General features: G+C 35.1%; 1 long non-coding RNA gene across 1 annotated transcript in view; it reads left to right on the top strand.

The window, feature by feature from the left end:
* Positions 1-749: 749 nt before the first annotated feature.
* The window catches only part of LOC308058806, a 41,867-nt gene continuing 24,538 nt past the window's right edge, over positions 750-18,078 (top strand). The window contains exon 1 of the long non-coding RNA XR_013925975.1: positions 750-18,078. This is a non-coding gene — a long non-coding RNA (uncharacterized lncRNA).

Below are 18,078 nucleotides of genomic sequence, written 5' to 3'. Positions count from 1 at the left end.
CTGTGGTGATTTTTCTTTAAGAAATATCATTTATTCACAGGTCACACAAACAGCAATCAGTTTTTAACATGTCTGTGAAAAAAAAAAAAAAAAAGAGTACTGTATAAGCAACACATCATAACTTGTTATTGACTTGGAAGAGGCAATGAAGAGCCTGCCCTACATTCATGCTATGTTTATTTGGAATGCACAGTTTAAAGAAACTGAAAACTACAGGAAAAGGGAAGTGAGACAATATTTCTCCTTTCCTTGCCTATATCTGCAAAGTTGCTGACATTTATGCTGGCTGGCTACTCAAATTTTAATCATCAGTGGATTTAAAAAGACCATAGATGCATCCATTTCTGAAAACTGAAATAACTTTCTACTTGTTGTTTCCACTGGTATGTCTGTGTAAGGCATTAGGTTCCTAAAAATTCACCGTCAGGATATTTCTGGCAGAATAACAAAGTAATATTTCTTCAAAACAGTAGGCTTCAGCACCTAAATTTACAGTATGTCCCAGATATTTCAACTACTATATTGCTATTTGTGTTTGAGCAACCCTGGGAATTTATCCTTCCCTACAAGAAATGTGAAATTGTAGGGGTTATTAATTTCTGGCCAAAATTTTGACCTCTTCCTCCTCATAAATTTATTGAATGATTTTTTGCTGATATCAGAGTATATTTCAGAAGGTTTTAACACAAAAAACTAACCATGAACAACCCACAAAACCCCATATATATATATATATATATATATATATATAAACCCCGAGGTTTCTTAACGGATTGCATTTTAACTCTCCTTCAGTTTTTCTCTAGAATTTTTTTACCTAAGAAAATTTTCCAAATATCTGTCACCTTTTTGGAAAACATTTCAACCACATTCCCATCTCTCCCATCCCACCTCCCCATTTATATATGGGTTCTTATTAGAGGACGGAAACCCAAAGTATTTTCTTCAGCAAAATGTGATACATTTTTACTGAGTCAACATAACACAACTCCCTTTCTAGTCTAAGAAATAGAAGCACATGAATAATGATCAGCTACTGATCTAATTCTGTCTCATACAAAGGAAATATCCTGGTGAAAGAGGAATTGAAGTTTTCTCAGAGACAATAAAAATAGAGATGTGAGGGATTAAAAGATACACCAGTGTCAAAAAGCAAGTTTCATGGTTGTAGGACAACTTAGTATTTTTCATAAAGTAGCAATAACTATTTGTAATGTAAAGAAAATATTCTTAATGTTATTTAAACTGTTAAATAATGCACATTAATTAAAATATACTACTCAACAAGAAGCAAAAGACAGATAAAGCCACTAGCTAAAAGGCATGTGTCCCAAAAGTGGGATCTAAGGAAAGAATTGCTATCTTTAGAACCATAAGCCTTAAAGGCCTTGCCTAGATGGCACATAAAAGCCTCCTTAGTTTTAAACAAGTTTTTAAGAAGTATCTGGGTGCTAACAACTACTTTGTTCTGGCAACATTTGCCAGAATCATTTATCTTATCTTCCTTGATAAAGTTGATCTATTTTCAACCAGTCTAGAGGATCAATTTCTAACAAAATCCAATGCCAGCTGTGAATATTGCTACACTTATTTAATACTGTACCTTGTTTATCTATATCTCAGTTCAGTTTTGTTTGCCTCTGAATGAAGGTAATTAAATTCACACTTTTCATGTCAGGTGAATGACATTCACCCTGGGGGAAGAAGAAGGGAAAGTGGAATCATTCTAAGGTAGGAACCAACAGGCAGGAGTTTGAAAAAGACCATATATTCATCTTCAGGAGGACTCATACACGATACATTAAGTTTATTCTGCAACTCAGTATCATGTACTTGCAGAGTCAAACTCTCCCAACTCTGTGTACAGACACAAGCAATGTATTTTAAGAGCAAGGTTGGTACAGGGTGCCCAAATGGAAATGCAGCTGGGACATTTCTGAGTGTAAAAAATAGTCTGACGTTCTGACAGTGTAAAAGGATGCATTCACAGCTTCCTCCCAGGGTTATTTTACTTTACACCATGTCACAAAACAGCAAGCGGTTCTCTGCGATACATGCTGGGAGCACCAACTAAGGGTTGAAGGAACCTTAATTTACATTACTTGTCCAAAGATAGTTAATGCATTTTAATGTTTTGTAATTCAGATTATATTGCATTCAAGAATGTTTTCTACAGATAAACCATCCCACCAAAATGAATGGAAATCCTAATTTTCTTCATAGATGAGTGCTGTAAGCACAAGGTGAAGTGTCATGTCCGCACTTTTTTTATTGATAACTTATTTTCAAGCTACATGACACTTTAGTAGCAGAGTGGAAGATACCTTGTTCCAGAAAATATTATAGCATACCTTACAGTTGCTTTCTTCCAGTGGTTTAGTGATTTCTAGGTACCCATACAGTAATTCTAAAGTGTTTATGAAAGATGATTAAGAAAAGAGAGTTCAAATAGGTAATACATCATTGTGCATACATAATTTTATTGAGAGTTCATAAACCAGTAAAGGTTACGAACCAAGAATATGTTATCTGAGCAAAACAAAAGTGTCTTGAAATGAAATTCTACCTTCTGACCTCCCCAAATCTGGGAAGAGAAAAAAAATTATACTGAATTCTCACATTTTTCAAAGAGTGATTTAAACACTGCATATTGGCAAGCAGGAAGCAAGCTAACATCCTACAGTATACCCTGACAGGAAGGAGACATACCTTGTTGGTAAAAAACCTCATAAGACCTAAGAAGCCTCCCTGGGAGCCATCAAGTTCTTTTCTATTAGTCAACCTGCAGGTCCAGCTAGTACATCAACTGTGGTTTATTAGACAGTGATTCACCTTAGGCAGTTAATTCTGTTTAAATACTGTGTTGGAAATTCAGGAGTGTACATAGGTTAGATATGTAAAAGATGAGGACTGGAATCAGGATGAAAATAGCTAAGGCCTAAATCTACTGCTGTATTCAATATATGCTTTCTTATTTTGAAAAAAAAATAAATAAATAAACCAAGACTGCTGCTGTGATGGGTTCTGACAGCTATTCACTTACTCAATTATCATAGTTCGTAAGATAAGTTAAAAGAAGAGATAATTGTCAGTATAAATGTGCAATTAATTCTATTTCTATGTTAATTTTAAAGAATTTATAAGCAGATCTGATATATATAATCAGAGTGATAATCATATATATTTATAACAATCTATCTAAAACATAAATACCATTTCTAACTCCATAATAATTGTTTTTCCTGCATTTAAATAAAAAGCATTATTTAAGCACAGGACGTCTATTCAGCTGACCACTGTAACACTTCAACCAGTTTAACAACAGGCATGAGTTTACTCTAATAGTACACAAACTTTACATGAATAAGAATTAAAGCAAATTCTAGTGCTACAGAATTACAGTCACTAGAATAAATTCATACATAAAAATTGAAATAAAAGATCAGCTTCTTTCAGTCTCTGTCACAGAGGAGTTTGGGGGTGAGGTAGCCACAAGGACAGAAACATACCAACCAAGGACATAAAATCTGAAAATCACTTGCTAAGCAGGTTGGTCATAGCAGGTGGATAGCAATTTCTGTTCTGCCACAAACACACACACATGTCATGTAAAAAATATGCTGGCACCAATCACGGCCGCCAGGCCAGTCATGAAAAGCTGCAGGAACTCTGGACAGAGGACTCCAGCCAGTCCAAGTGGCTCCTTCAATCAGTTCAGATTATAGAAAATACTTTCGTATATTTTAAAGAATTCAATTGAAACACCAAAATAGAATTATTACCTCTAGACAGGAAAAGAAGCAGGTAATTCTTAAGGTTTGAAGTCTAAGACATTTATAGCTCTTGTAAAACAAACAAAGAAAAAGGGTAGCAACTTGTTACTCTTGGTAAAATGCTCTAAATATTCAAAGCACTGTATAAATATTAGTTTGTATTCCACCAAGTGCTAAATGTACATTGTACTTTTATTTTATTTTCTGCAATATACTACAATACTTGTTCTCAAAATCTGGGGTTTTAAGCTTTGAAGAAGTAGAAGATTTGATCCTTGCTGGGAGACTGTGTTTTCTGGCCAAAATTACACACTGCTTTAATTTGCTAGGGCCAAATTATGATTTATCATGCACACCATGTAGCTATCCAACACATGTCAAAGCAGAGCAAATCTTGTATTTCCTTCAATCAACATTCTGAGAAAGATTCTAGTTACATTACTTGTAGCCTACAGTAGAATAAATATATTAAGATGTTTAACCATTCATTGCAAAATCAATTCTGCCTTTAAAGAAAAAGAAAGAAAACAACAAAATTCTAGTAATCACATTCTTGAATGATTTAAATTTTATGTCAGTTATTATCATGTTCTGTTTGTCAGCAGCCTAATATTTACCTGTTCATGAACTATTACTTTTCCTGTGAAGCTGGTTACAAACAGGTGAATTGCTTAAGAGAAAATTATTTCTTTAAAAAGATTGTCATAATCGTGGAGAAAACTTCCAGGTCTGTGCCTGTAAGAGCTTTGGTGAAAACCCACCAACTGACACCACTGCCACAGCAGATATTTGTCTCAACATTGCTATGGCAGGAAAACCACCAATTAACACCATGGAGCAATGGGGAGAGCTAATTCAGAGAAAATTAACCAAATCCCTGCATGCATCCAGACCCGTGGCTGGGGAGATTAAGGGCCTTGGAGACCCCTGAGGGCCATCTAAATCTTCTGGAGACCCCCTAGTGACAGTATTGGGCTGCACCACCGCTGGGTGGAAGGTGTGGTTAAGTAGAACAGCTCAGGATAAAGGAACGGAACCAACCAATATCGTACGGAACATTCCCCCAGCAGACTTGAAAATTAATTGGAATGTTGGGATGCTGCAGCTCTGGGGTGGTAGCTATTTCATTTTTTCCTTCTTTATTTCCTTCCTTTCTCTCTTTATCTCTCTGTCTCTCACCTTTGCATTTGCAAATCACTTGTCAGGCAAATAAAGTTCCTTGGCTCTTTACTCCGTTTTGAGTCTTAATTCTGTTCCTGAGAATATGGGCAAAATCTTGATCTAGTCTTTGACCAGCATGCAACAGTGCCACAAACTGACAAAAACCAGCAGACTTCCACTGACTAAAAAAGATTCATAACAGGGAAAGGTCTTGCCCAGGTTTGGTTTGTTGTTGTTTTTGTTTTAATCAATATTCTGTAAGAATATACAGTATTTGGCAGATGGAGGTTAAGGGGATCCAATGAGTTTTATTTTCAAAATAAGTACCAACAATTTTCTAAAGAAGAGTAGTAAGTATGAAATGTAGTTGATATATGTTAGAATATATTCAGTAAATGAGGTACTATTTACAAAGGTGTGTCCTAAAGCATTGTCATGGATAAATTATGAAGCAACTAACAAATTAAGGTTTCCCAGCAAATCATTAGAAAATTTGTTCAAGAAAGACTTCCACATCTGCCATGTTGAAGACAGTGGAGGGATAATAACTCTGCACCACAGTTGTAACAGTGATACAGATGTTCAGCTAAGCTCAGTCTTTAAATTCAGATATGCTAACATTGCTGTTATAATATGGCCTTATCTCAGAGTTTTATAATCAGTTCATACTGAGAAAATGAATATAATCTATCAATACACACATTTTTCCTATAAAACCAGCCAGGAGTCACTTAAGCCTCCTCTCAATCCTAAATTTACTACTAGTAAAGACTGAATTGCACCCAAAGTTTTAAATCGCTTATAGCACCTGATATTGGTACGGTTCATACATATGTTGAGATATCATTCTTTTGTTGCTGGAGGTAAAATAATCTAATTACTGTCAACAGAAAGCCTGCAAGATTTAAACCATTCTCCTCAGCATCTCAACTTCTCTGAAGTGATCATTTATACTCAATATTTTAGGGTTTTGTCAGCAGTTGGTAATTTATTTTACTTGTCATTGAGATAATGCTGTCTTTTCTTTCTTTTTTTTTTTTTTTTTTTTTTTTTTCATTTTTTGACACCACCACCATCCTTTCACTCTTCCTTATTGTTTGTCACCTCTTACATCTCATTAGATTTATGGCATCTTCTTTAGGGGCAGAGATATTAAACTTGAAGCAAGGAACCGTGTGCTTTCAAAGTTATTTTAAATATATTTTTACAGAGAGAAGCTGCAAAACATGAACTACTTTTCTCCACAATAGAAACAAAGTTCCTGAGCCATGCTAGAATGCATTGATAAAAGATTGCAGAAAGAGGAAAGCTATTTGCAGGAAAACTCCTGGCAGGAAGACAAGTCTCCTCTTGTGATTTGTATCTTCAGGGAAACCAAATAAAACCAAATAAATTCACATGAGACACAAGGATATTAGTAGTGCTATAGTCACATGTAGCATCGGCAATTTAACATCAATTAATACTTAAAAAGGCTTTTAAAAATATAGTTATTTGGATCTTATAGTAAAGAATATGCCAGAGTTACTTTTACACTTAAAATAATGTAAAAGGAAAGATATTTCCTTTTCTGTGTTTGTTGAAACTACACACCTAAGATAACAATAAAGTTCAAAACACATTCAAAGCAATCTGTTTTGCACAAATATTGTATATAAGACAAAATGCCATAATTTAACCTCTCAACTAAATTACACTTCCCTGAACCAAATGTACACAAAGTGTTCAGGTACCATAACACAGAATTTTCCTAGATGCCTAAAAATCATTACCAAGTATCCTTGGCTCTTCCCTGTATTTTCAGACAGCCTCTGGGATTGCTAAGGGATGGATACCTATAAGAGTAGGAGAAGAAAAAAAATAAATATTTATTTGAATACAATGTCAAGAGATGACCTGCATGCTCTTCCAGAGGAATAACGGGACACCTGACCCCAGGCTCTGTTTCTTAGGTGAGGAGTGCTTCTCCCATGAGGAGCAGCAATTTGTTTTTTCAGCTGTGCACATACTTTGTAGCACCTCTCCAGATGCTACATTTATGGTCCATCTGTATTTTTTACAGCCAAGAGAAATCCCTTTGGTTTTGTTGTCCAGGTGTCAAAATGAATTATCATCCAGCATTCATCTCACACAGCTGGAGACTATTAATCCAGAACTAAAAAGTTTCACATTCTCTGTAAGTAGTGACTACAAATTCTGAAAACTTGTCTAAGACAGTACAAGCAATCTCTCTCTCTCTTTTTTTTTTTTTTTTTTTTTAATATGTCTTAACTGTAGTGTAAATTCTCCACTATGAAGCCAAGCATGACAGTTGAAATAAATTGAATGCTTTAGAGGGAGTTCTAATGGACCTTTGTTCATAATGGACACAGCATAAATTGTTTAATAGAAAAACTTATTTTTCCTAGACAAGTCTATTGTAACCCAGGTACTGTGAAAAATATTCACAATATATGACATCTCTTCTTTCACGTAGTATCATAGGATAATTCAGTTAGGAAGTGATCTCAGATAGCCTCTAGTCCACCCAAAGCGGGGCCAGGTCTAGGGTCAGAACAAGTTGCTCAGGGCTTTGCCCAGCTGAGTCTTGAAAACCTCTGAGGACAGAGAATGCACAACCTTTTGAAGACTGGGATATTGCAGTGCTCCATTATCTTCACAGTGATGCTTTCCCCCCCCCTTATATCTAGACAAATAATACATGTTTTAATGTATGACTTGTCTCTCATTCTTCCACCATAAATCTAAGTTAAAAGCCAAATCCATCTTAATGACCCCTTTATAGATGCTGAGGAGCTGCTGTTTGGTGGTCCCAAAGCGCTCTCTTCTCCAGGCTGAACAAGCCCAGCTGCCTTAGCCTCTTCTCATGAGGCAGAAGCTGGAGCTGCTCAATTGTTCCCAGCTAAGCTAACTAAAATTTATTAGCATTCATCTTGCATTGATGGGCTTGGAACTGGATACTGCATTTCAGATGCAGTCTAACATGTGATATGTTAAGCGGCAAAATAACTTCCATTGCTGTACTGTGTTCCTGTTGATAACACCCAGGATGCTGTTGGCTTTCTTTACTGCCAGGCAACACTGCTGATACCTTGACCTCACGGTTCTTTTCAGGAAAGCTTCTCCCCAGTAAGTCACTCCTCATACTGCTCCACTATAAGAAGTTAGTCCATCCTCAGTTCACCATTTCACATACGTTCACATCAAATTTTCTAAAGTTTCTGTTGTCTCATTCTTTTAATTTGATTGGGTGTCTCTGAAAATCAGCCCTGACTTTCAGTGGGTAAGCTGTTTCTCCAAATTTTTGTGTTATCCACAGACTTAATAAGCAAGTACTAAATTTCTTCTTCTAGATCATTGATAAAGATAACAGAAGTTGTCACAGGATAAACTTCTGAGGAACTCCACTTGTAACTAGAGACTTTCAAGTGTTGCTAAAGTCAAGGTAAATGACACCCGTGGTGCTCTCTTTATTCACAGATCCAGTCATTTCATCATGGAAGGCAGTCAGACTGATTAGGTGTGATTTAGCCTTGGTACCTCCATATTAGCTCTTCCCAGTCACCTTCTCCTTGATGTGCTCAGAAATGTGCTCTAAGAGGATTCTCTCTACAACTTTCTCAGGGACTAAAGTGAGGCTAAAAAGCTTGTAGTTCCCCAGACTGACCTTGTCCTTTTTTGAAGGTGAGTAAAACATTTGTCTATGTGCAGTCACCAGGAATCTACCCTGACAGCTGTGCAGCTGTGACCTTTCAAAGACAGACATATATATATATATATATATATATATATAGAGAGAGAGAGAGAGAGAGAGAGATGTATATACATACATAAAAGCAAAACAAAACTTTCAGTGGTAGCAGCCAGCTGTCTCTGCATCTTCAAGTTCATTCTATTTGGTATACCCGTATGTATATACTATTCTTCAGGAAATTAATTCAGTTGCTTGTGTTTAATTGTTCACCACTATGCTTTCTTGACATTTCAATCAAGAAGTGAAGAACATTTCACTAGAGATCTTTCTGAGGTTTCTAACTGAGAATTACTGTCCGTATTTTATTTACTTGTGGCCATCTAAACTACATCTGGAGATCATTTACTGAGGAAAATTTAGGAGAAACTGGAGGTATTAAACGGGACAAAACAGTAACCACTAAAACTATTTATCTTCTTTGATATCCACAACTTAACCATAAAAAGTACATTCCCACAGCACTGAAATCAATGAAGTTCTGCAGGTGATTTCAAAAGGAGATAAAACGTACATAGCCAGATATATCTGTGCTTTTAGACAGCTTTATGAATTAATCTCCATTTATTTAATTTATATTTTAATGGAATTTACTTCCTATTTTCATGCCAAGTAAATAATATTTTTTACAAAGGGAATGAGAAGAGGCATGGATGAAAGGCTATTAGAACAGACAGCTTTGTGAATAAGAGAGGCACAAACATTTTAGTGTGGTATTATATATGTCAAATATTCATGAACCTTTTTAAGAAAAATACACAGATTATATCTGGAATAATTTTTTCAACCAAAAATGTTTATACATATATCTTAGGTTTTCTACCCCCGTATATTTCTCATCCATGTATAGTACTGGCCAACAATGGAGAATAGTTAACAATATAATTTTAAATTCCCAAAGTTCTTATGCATAAGTATTCTAAATTATGGTTATACAAATCTAAGCTTTAGCATTGCTAAAAATGCTAAATTCATATGAAATTAGTCTTTTTAATTCACAGGATTATTAACCTGTTTTTAAAAAAAACACAAAAAACATTTAGATTTTAAAAAACACAGGTGTTTGTTATTCCTATTGGAAAGTGTGAGTTTCCCCTCCTTGCTATAGAAATTTATCAAGAAATTTATGAGAAGGGACAGGAGCTAATATCTGCTGAAGGTTTTTGTTATTGTTGTTGGGGTTTTTGTTTTGGTTTTTTTGTTTGCTTTTTTTTTTTTCTTTTTTTTTCTTTCTTTTTCAGTGGTCTAGTCTTTTCATCTATTCCAAACCACATTTTAGGAAGTCAACTGTTCCTAAGAGCTCGTGTGAACAAAAAGGCTACTGTTGGTTAATGATGTTAGTGCAAAAGTTGTAACTCAGCCACACTTTTCTCCCACCTTTCTGTTTTTCCAGTGGAAGTTTTCACCTACTCTGATGGAACTAAATAAAGAAGGAAATCCCAGCCTGCCATTCCATGAATACAGAACTTATTTTTGCATACACAAGCTAAGTAAAACAGTAATGTAAAAGAAAAATGATTGTGAATGTTGAGTATTTCATGACTATTCAGCTAAATAGTTTGACAAAGCAAGTTTTTTCTTCTCATTTTCTTTTTCCTCTCCTCTAAAGGACTTCAGTCATAAGTCCCAAGAAGGTGAGAACTGCTTTTAGAAATGGGAACTTACATGCAGCATTTCACAGTGTCCACTATATATGATATATTTTTCTACATGTATTTTAATTGGTGTCCCCATATGATCGCTGTGTATTCTTGTTTAAACAGAGGTTTCTTTCTGCTGCCACCTATTACAGGGATATTAATCTCATGATTTCAGTAACAAAATCCACTGATATCAGTTGTATTCATTGCATTAGGAATCATGTCCTAAAGAGGTAAAAACTGTATTTAATAAGACAGTTTTCCACAGGACATGAGAAAAGAGTATAAAAAATACCATTATATTAATAATATGCAGACTTCATAGACCTCTACGAGAGACCTTAATCATCTATGAAAGATAAGAATGCAAAAAACATCATGGTTTCCTGTTCTCAGTAGCTCAGTATAAAGAGTTTTTTTACGAACATGTATTGGTACAGACACACAGATGTTGGGTCCATTTACTTTAAACCTTAAATAAGGAATGATATAATGATAGAAGAGCTGGTAGTGCACAAATCATCTTGGATTAGAAAAAAACCCAAGAATTGTCGTTTCAGTGTTTTCTGGTTCAGTGCTTCACAAACTACTCAAAAAATACTTACAAACTTGGCTGAGTGGATACCTCATGTCTCCTCTGTCTGTAATACTTTTTTTTGCTCTATATAAACATACCTTGTATTCTAAATGGCTAGAACAAGTCCCTGATTGTTGGAAACTCCTGAAGAATAATGTTATCATATGTTTTCAAGTATCTGCATGCAAGATATACTTCACTGTGGCTAAAATGCATATGTGTATACATAAAAATACATATTTTTTATTTTTCTTACTATATCTTGAAACAGGAATGAGAAAAATCTGTGAAGAATTCCATCCCATATGTTTCTAACTTCAAGTATAAATTGACATAGAAATATTTCTACAGTTTATACGCACCTGAGTCACAAATTTTAGAATAAATATATTACACTGGCACCTTTATACACCCACACACACACGTGTGTGTGTTTATAATGTGTATATAATGCATATATATTTATATGTATGCACATAATAAACATTTTGACTCTTTCTCCCATTTTCTCCTTTTTACCTCTCTAACCAGCTGAAGAAACATACATGTAATATTTGGTTGCCATACAACTGAACATTATTAATTACTATTTACTTACTCTTGGTCTGGAAGGATATACTCTGTTTCAGTAACTAACCAAGGGGTCTGACTCCAACTAAGCTCTCCCCAGGCTGTGATAAGCCAAAGCCAAATTAAACTGCAGCTTCTCTGTGGAGACAAAGCAATGAAAGAAAGAAACTTCTAAGTTGTTTCTGCCTAATTTGGCTAATGTCTTCCTTGTGGTGTATATCAGATTTGTAAGGAGAGAGCAAAATAAAATCATTCCTCAGGCAACTGGGAAAGGTTGTTGTTACTCTGATCAATCCATATTGCTGAAGGGAGCAGGGAAATGGGATTATAATCAAATAACCTTGTTCCTTATAAATAAAAGTGTTAATTAGCATTTTAATTGTAGGACTTGTGCTCTGTGAGTGGTATGTTGTATTGTTCTCAGCAGCACAGCACTTTTATTTTGAAGTTCCCAATAAGTTAACATTAAATTTAATGACTTACTCTTCTCATTAAGCTCATTAGTATATGAAAAATATGAACAAGAGATATGGATAGCTCAGGGCAAAACATTCTCCCCTCTTCTGGAACAGCAAGCTTCTTACACATTTCACACACATACTGTGAGAACTGAACAACTATTGCAGCCTTTAGGTGAAACTTAATGCCTTCCTTCTTTACTTGCTAGTCCTATGCTTTTCCAGGGAAGATCTATTTCATCTCTCAAAGACCTCTGCTCAGAGGTCCATTGTCTGACTCCCATGAAACACAATCAAAAAGATTGACTTCAATTTATCTATCCTTTAAGTTGTACACCCAGGCACGGCCTTCCAGGTGAGGTTCTTCACAATGAAATTATTCCAAACAGGACTCCTTAGCACAAATGAACTATAAAGGGTGGATTGGTTTTGGTTTTAGTTTTGGTTTTGGTTATTTCCCAGCCCAGCCCACCCCAGCCCAGCCAACCCCACTCCATGCACCTTCTGAGACCTTAGAATAGAGACACAAATAGTATGAAAAAAAAAGGACAGTATATCTTCTCACAACAACAAAGATCATGTTGCTGAAAGGGGGTTGGGGTCATTTACAATACAATATCTATTTATCTGCAATTTAAAACCTAAAGTATTATCAAATAAAACATTTCCAAATCCATTTGCCTTAGAAGGCTTTGGTCTATAGGCAAGGCTCCTGTCTCCATCTATCGAGATATATCTCAGTCTTAGCCTGAGAGTTGGCACATATTTCAAGTCATTTAGCAGAACTCACTTCCCACATATTAGATTACAGTCAAAGGAATCTATACAACTCATGAAGGATGAAGATAAAGAAAGGTAAACCTTGTCCTACTGTGATTGCACTGAACTTCACTGTACTAACCCCATACTAACAGCTATGGAGTAAGTTTGTGAAAGAAAAGTAATTGGAATTCACGGGAGCACTTGGACCATTGAATGGTTCAGTAACCTTGGCATTAATTTATAAATTGCTTTTGCATTCAAAACACCATGCACAGAAGAGAGACTATTCAAATAGCTTGGGGAATACAGCTGCTTTCACTACCACATTTTATTTAAAAAGATCTGACCTTGCTTTGTTAAGGACCTGCTATTAATGTTATTAAAGAACTATCTGAGAAAAGACAACAAAGATACACCCTGTTTTAGAATTGTGAGCCAACAGATGTGCTAATTTATTTTCTCAGAAAATGAATTTCTATTGGACTATAGCAAGCTTTTCATTCAATACCTTAAGACTGTGCAATAAGAAACTAATTTCTCATTAGAATGTTAAAAGGAAAGATATCTCACAGTTACTTACATTACACCCAGAAATAGTAAAAAAAGAAACTTGTATGGAAAAACACTGATCCTAATAAAGAAGAGTCTGAAAAAAACATCAAGTCTTTTTCTGTGTCAATCTGTGTGATGTCAAGTGCAGATGCAGCGTCTCTGGAAACTTTTTTTACTTAACAAAAAGTCCCTGACTATTAGTGGAAAAAACACAAGAGAACATGATTTAGGGAGTAAAACTATAATGGGGTTATTGACTGGAAAGAACCTCTGCAGGTCATCTGGTCAAGTTTGTTTGGAACACAGTTAAATTCAGTGTTAGATCAGGTTACTCAAGGCCTTGTCCAGTCAAGGTTCGTATTGTAAGATTTCCATAGGTCCCTTCTAGACTAGTACTTCCCTAGACTTTTGTATGGTTCTATGAAAACAGTAATTTTCTGTATCCTTTATCACTGGGTTGCCAAATCTACTGAGCTCTGTCTTAGTTATTTTAGTCTTCCTTTTCTGCCAATGTATTTACAGATGCCCTTCCTGCAGTCTCTCACATTCCGTACCACAGCAAACTCCATCCCTGCTTACCTAAGTGAAGTCTCTGTGTTCCTTTCTGGTGGCGCCTCCCAGATTCCACCTACTACATATTCCTTTTTCACATCTGAGCTCAGACAGGACTTCCCTGTTCAGCCCACCTTCTGCTGCTCCTGCTCAATTTCTGCATATCAGAATGTCTCTTTTTTTTGCTCTGAGGAGTCTGTCCAGGAAGATCAGGCAGGTTTCCTGTATCCTTTCACCCTGCAGGCAGCCTCCCATGGGATTCCAACAACAAGTTCCATTGAAAACCAGAAATCAGCTCTCCTGAAGTTGGGGACTCTAATTCTACTTGCCTTCCTCGTTTCTCTCATGATCTTAAATTCAGCCACTTGCTTTACCTGATGTTGCTGTAGCTGAGGCTGCTCGTGACTATTCCCAACCGGCAAAAGTCTTCTTAGTCATCTCACTGAGTTCCTGTATCAAGAAACAGTAATCAGCACACTCCAGATATGTACCACTTTGCTTGCACCCAACCGTTTTGCCCACCCAGTAAACATCAAAGTGGTTAAAGTGCCTTGTGAGTGCCAGGGCCTGTAATTGCAAGACTTATACTGGCTGTCAACAAACCAACTTCCTCCTCTTTTTTGGAGGGACCTGCTAGTATTTCGCTAGTACTGGTCCATCCTCTAATTTCAATCCATAAGGTAATGATCAGCTCACAACCTTCACTAGAACAAAGATCCATGATTTCAGATTTCTTTTCTGTGTAAGACATAACTCCCGCTTCCCAGCTTTTCTGCTGCTTGTATCCGTCCATGGCAGCACTTCAGTTATTTAAGCTCTATCACCATGTCTCTTTGATTCTACAAAGATTGTAACTGCTTTGGGACTGACTAAAATATGTGGATCAGGCTCATTTGGCCTGTATGCCTACCTTGATGGGAGTTGTTCCTTCCCAGCTGCCACCAGGGCACTACACCTTTTCTGTAAGTGTACATCTGCAGTGGAAGAACTCTTTCCTGTTTAGTCAAAACAAGTTTCCAGCCTCTGCCTGCTAACACGTAGATGTTTAGCTATTTCTCTTTCCATGCAATATTCTGGAAGTTCATCAACTGTACATACAGGTAAACACTCTGGCTATAATGAAACAGGATATTTAAAGTAGCTAGGACATTTAATTTTCATCACTAATTTGAAGCTGCAGACCAATAAAACAAATAAAAATCCAAAATACTCAAATCCACAGAAAGCAAAATAATTTGAGAAGGCTGATTGAAGCATACGGAATACATGACACAGGATGCTATCCCATAATACACATGTACACCAGAAACAGGATTACTTACAGGGTGAAATCAGTGAGTTTTGTTGCTGAAATCATGAGATTAGTATCCCTGTAATAGGTGGCAGTAAAAAGAAACTTCTGCTTAAACAAGAATATCTAGTGGTCATATGTGAACACTAATTGAAATGCACATAGAAAAATATATGATATATAGTGAACATTGTGAAATGCTGCATTTAAGTTCCCATCCCTAAAAGCAGTTCTCACTTCTTTGGATTTATGACTAAAGTCCTTCAGAGGAGAGTTAAAACGAACTGAGAAGAAAATCTTTTGCTTTGTGAAACTATTTAGCCTGACAAATTCAAATGTACCAACTTGACTTGATTTTCAAACTGGTTAATTTTGGTTGGAATTAAAACAATACTATTATGTATCAGGGTACAAATGTCTACTCACAAACACATTACACAGAGGCTGGTGAGCATAAGGACAAATAATGACAGTCTTCTGATACATGTGATTGGAGAATGATCTATATAACCATCTGCATAATGAAAAATTGGAACACTGATATCACATTGCAATTTTATTTTTCATTTCCGTTTATGTCTTTCTTCAGGAAAGAGCTTACTAGCAGAAGAGCTATGAATGCTTTCAAAATGATATTCAGCAATTAAGTGATCATGGTGATGATTTAGTGTTAACATCCCCATAGATTATAGAACGCCAAACAGTACCACATCCTTCTCCGGGACAATCTTTTTTCAATCAATTGACTGTAGAAATCAGGTAAACCTCTGTTGTACCAAAAAGAGTGAGGAACTTCTTTTTCTACAATAAACATTAAACAGTCTTACTAATACTGTTGGGTGTTTCCTAGCATCAGTTGAACTGTATACTTTGGGGATACTATCTTCTTGTATTTAAATGACAATAAGTTGATAAAGAAAAAACACTCATTTTATTGCTAAAACCTACCCTATATATACACAACAGTATACACACAGAAACTTATACAATTTAAATTTTCACTGGGTTACAATTATTATATAACTCAGGGCAATTGCAGAAATCAGTTTTATATACATATCCTGCAATCATAGAACAAAACAATATTTATAAATACAAACATCTTTGCAAATAATTTTTTAATTTATGACAGAAAATCAAAAATAGTATTAATAATGTGGTCTATGATTAATTTCAGAGTTCATGGCAGAGGATTGCTATATAGTGTATCTGTAGCAATTATAAATTATAGTGTATCTGTAGCAATTATAAATAGTTCCTCATTTGTAATCTCCGGTAGAAACCCAAAGAATTTTTTGTTATTTTTCTAATCAGAGTTATTAATTTCTCATGTATGAGATTAAAACACGGTGGGTGAGGGCAAGGTATTAATTTTTTAAGGAGGTATTCCCGCATTTCTTTTCTTTTTTCCCCTACCTTCTCTAGAACATTAAACTATAACATTTAATGCAGAAGTTAATATTCACAAAGCTTTGTGAATAAAAGAGCAAAAATAAATATTTACATCTCTCTTGTAAATTTACAGATTGCAAAGGTTTCCTTGGATTTAAATCCAAATATCTTTTCAAGGAAAAAATCTAAACTGTTTTAATAGGACAGTTTTTATCTGAATAACTTCAAATTGTGTCTTATATATAGGGAAAAAATATTCACATATTGCAAAATATTTTCATTTAATTGGTTAGTCACAATTTAAATATATTTTTTTAAATCATTAACAAAAAAGTTACATCAATTGGAATTTTAAAAAGTTTAAGTAACTATTCTGTCATGTTTATTGAACACTTATTTGGTAACTGGCACATTTGGTCACAATATCTCATTCACAAGAGAATGTAAAAAAGTTTCTATGTCTAATGATGATGTATATGAAAAGACACAAAACGCAACACTGACATTATTTAGGGAAAAAAAATTTTATTAGTACTAGTATAGGTAATGTGGTTGTGGATTTTCTTTTTTTTGGGGGGGGAGGGAAGTCTGGAATACCAACCCCTTATTGATCTGTCATCTAGAATTTTAATTAAAACAGTAATGCTGACCATATAACAGAGAATGTAACTTTTTTAATCTCAGATAAACAGCCATTATTTAAAATCAAAGAAAATTAGCAGTAGGAAAGGTCAGTATAATCAATATGAGGTGTTTGCAGCTGGGAAAATAAGATTTCAATTGTATTATAAGATTTCATCAGCTAATAGTTAAATGTGGCTGAAAATAGGTTCACTCCTTGAAGTAAAACAACAAACAAACAAATCAGCAGGAATCTATGTCTAAACTGTGGTAATTCTCTCTGTATTAGCTCAAATTGAAGAAAAATATTGGGGGTTTTGTTTCTGGCTTTTACTTGTAACTTTGCTAATTTTCATGAAGTTTTTAAATTGCTATTTATTTTCTTTATAGAACATTTAAACATGTTTTATTCTCAATCAAGCTTACATTTTTACATCTTTGACTTATTTCTATTCTTTTAATTTTTATTCTATTGATAAACAACCACAACCTTCTATGGAAGTAAGGAGCTGTTCGATCAGCTCAAACAGAGCTTGATCTGACTGTGTATCTTCATTCTTAATACTGGAATAAAAAAAAAATGTGCAAGACAGGATGAGGAGCAGGTACAAAGCAATTCTGTCATTAATTGCATGCTGGATGTCAAGATGAATATATATCTAGAAATGCCAAAGAAAATATATAAACCAAAATGAAATTATATCACTGTATCACATGTATAAATGGAAGTCAGGCTTGCAAGATGTATTGAGTGATTCTTTCACCTTGCTCATCTCTGGTTACGTTTTTGCAGGAGGCTGGTCTTTGGTACCATAAACAAGAATAAGTCATAAAAAAGATAACAGAAGACAAATAACCATGCCATAAAACAAAATAGTGAAATACATGGGCTTATCTAGTTTGAAGGGATGCCCATCTTTGAAAATGTAACAGGCTGCTTTGAACAGAAAGGGAATGGACTCTTGTCTACGTAGAAAA

This window comes from Falco punctatus (genome assembly GCF_963210335.1).
Source record: "Falco punctatus genome assembly, chromosome: 2".
In the NCBI taxonomy this organism is placed as follows: domain Eukaryota; kingdom Metazoa; phylum Chordata; class Aves; order Falconiformes; family Falconidae; genus Falco; species Falco punctatus.
This window is presented reverse-complemented; position numbering and strand designations above follow the sequence as displayed.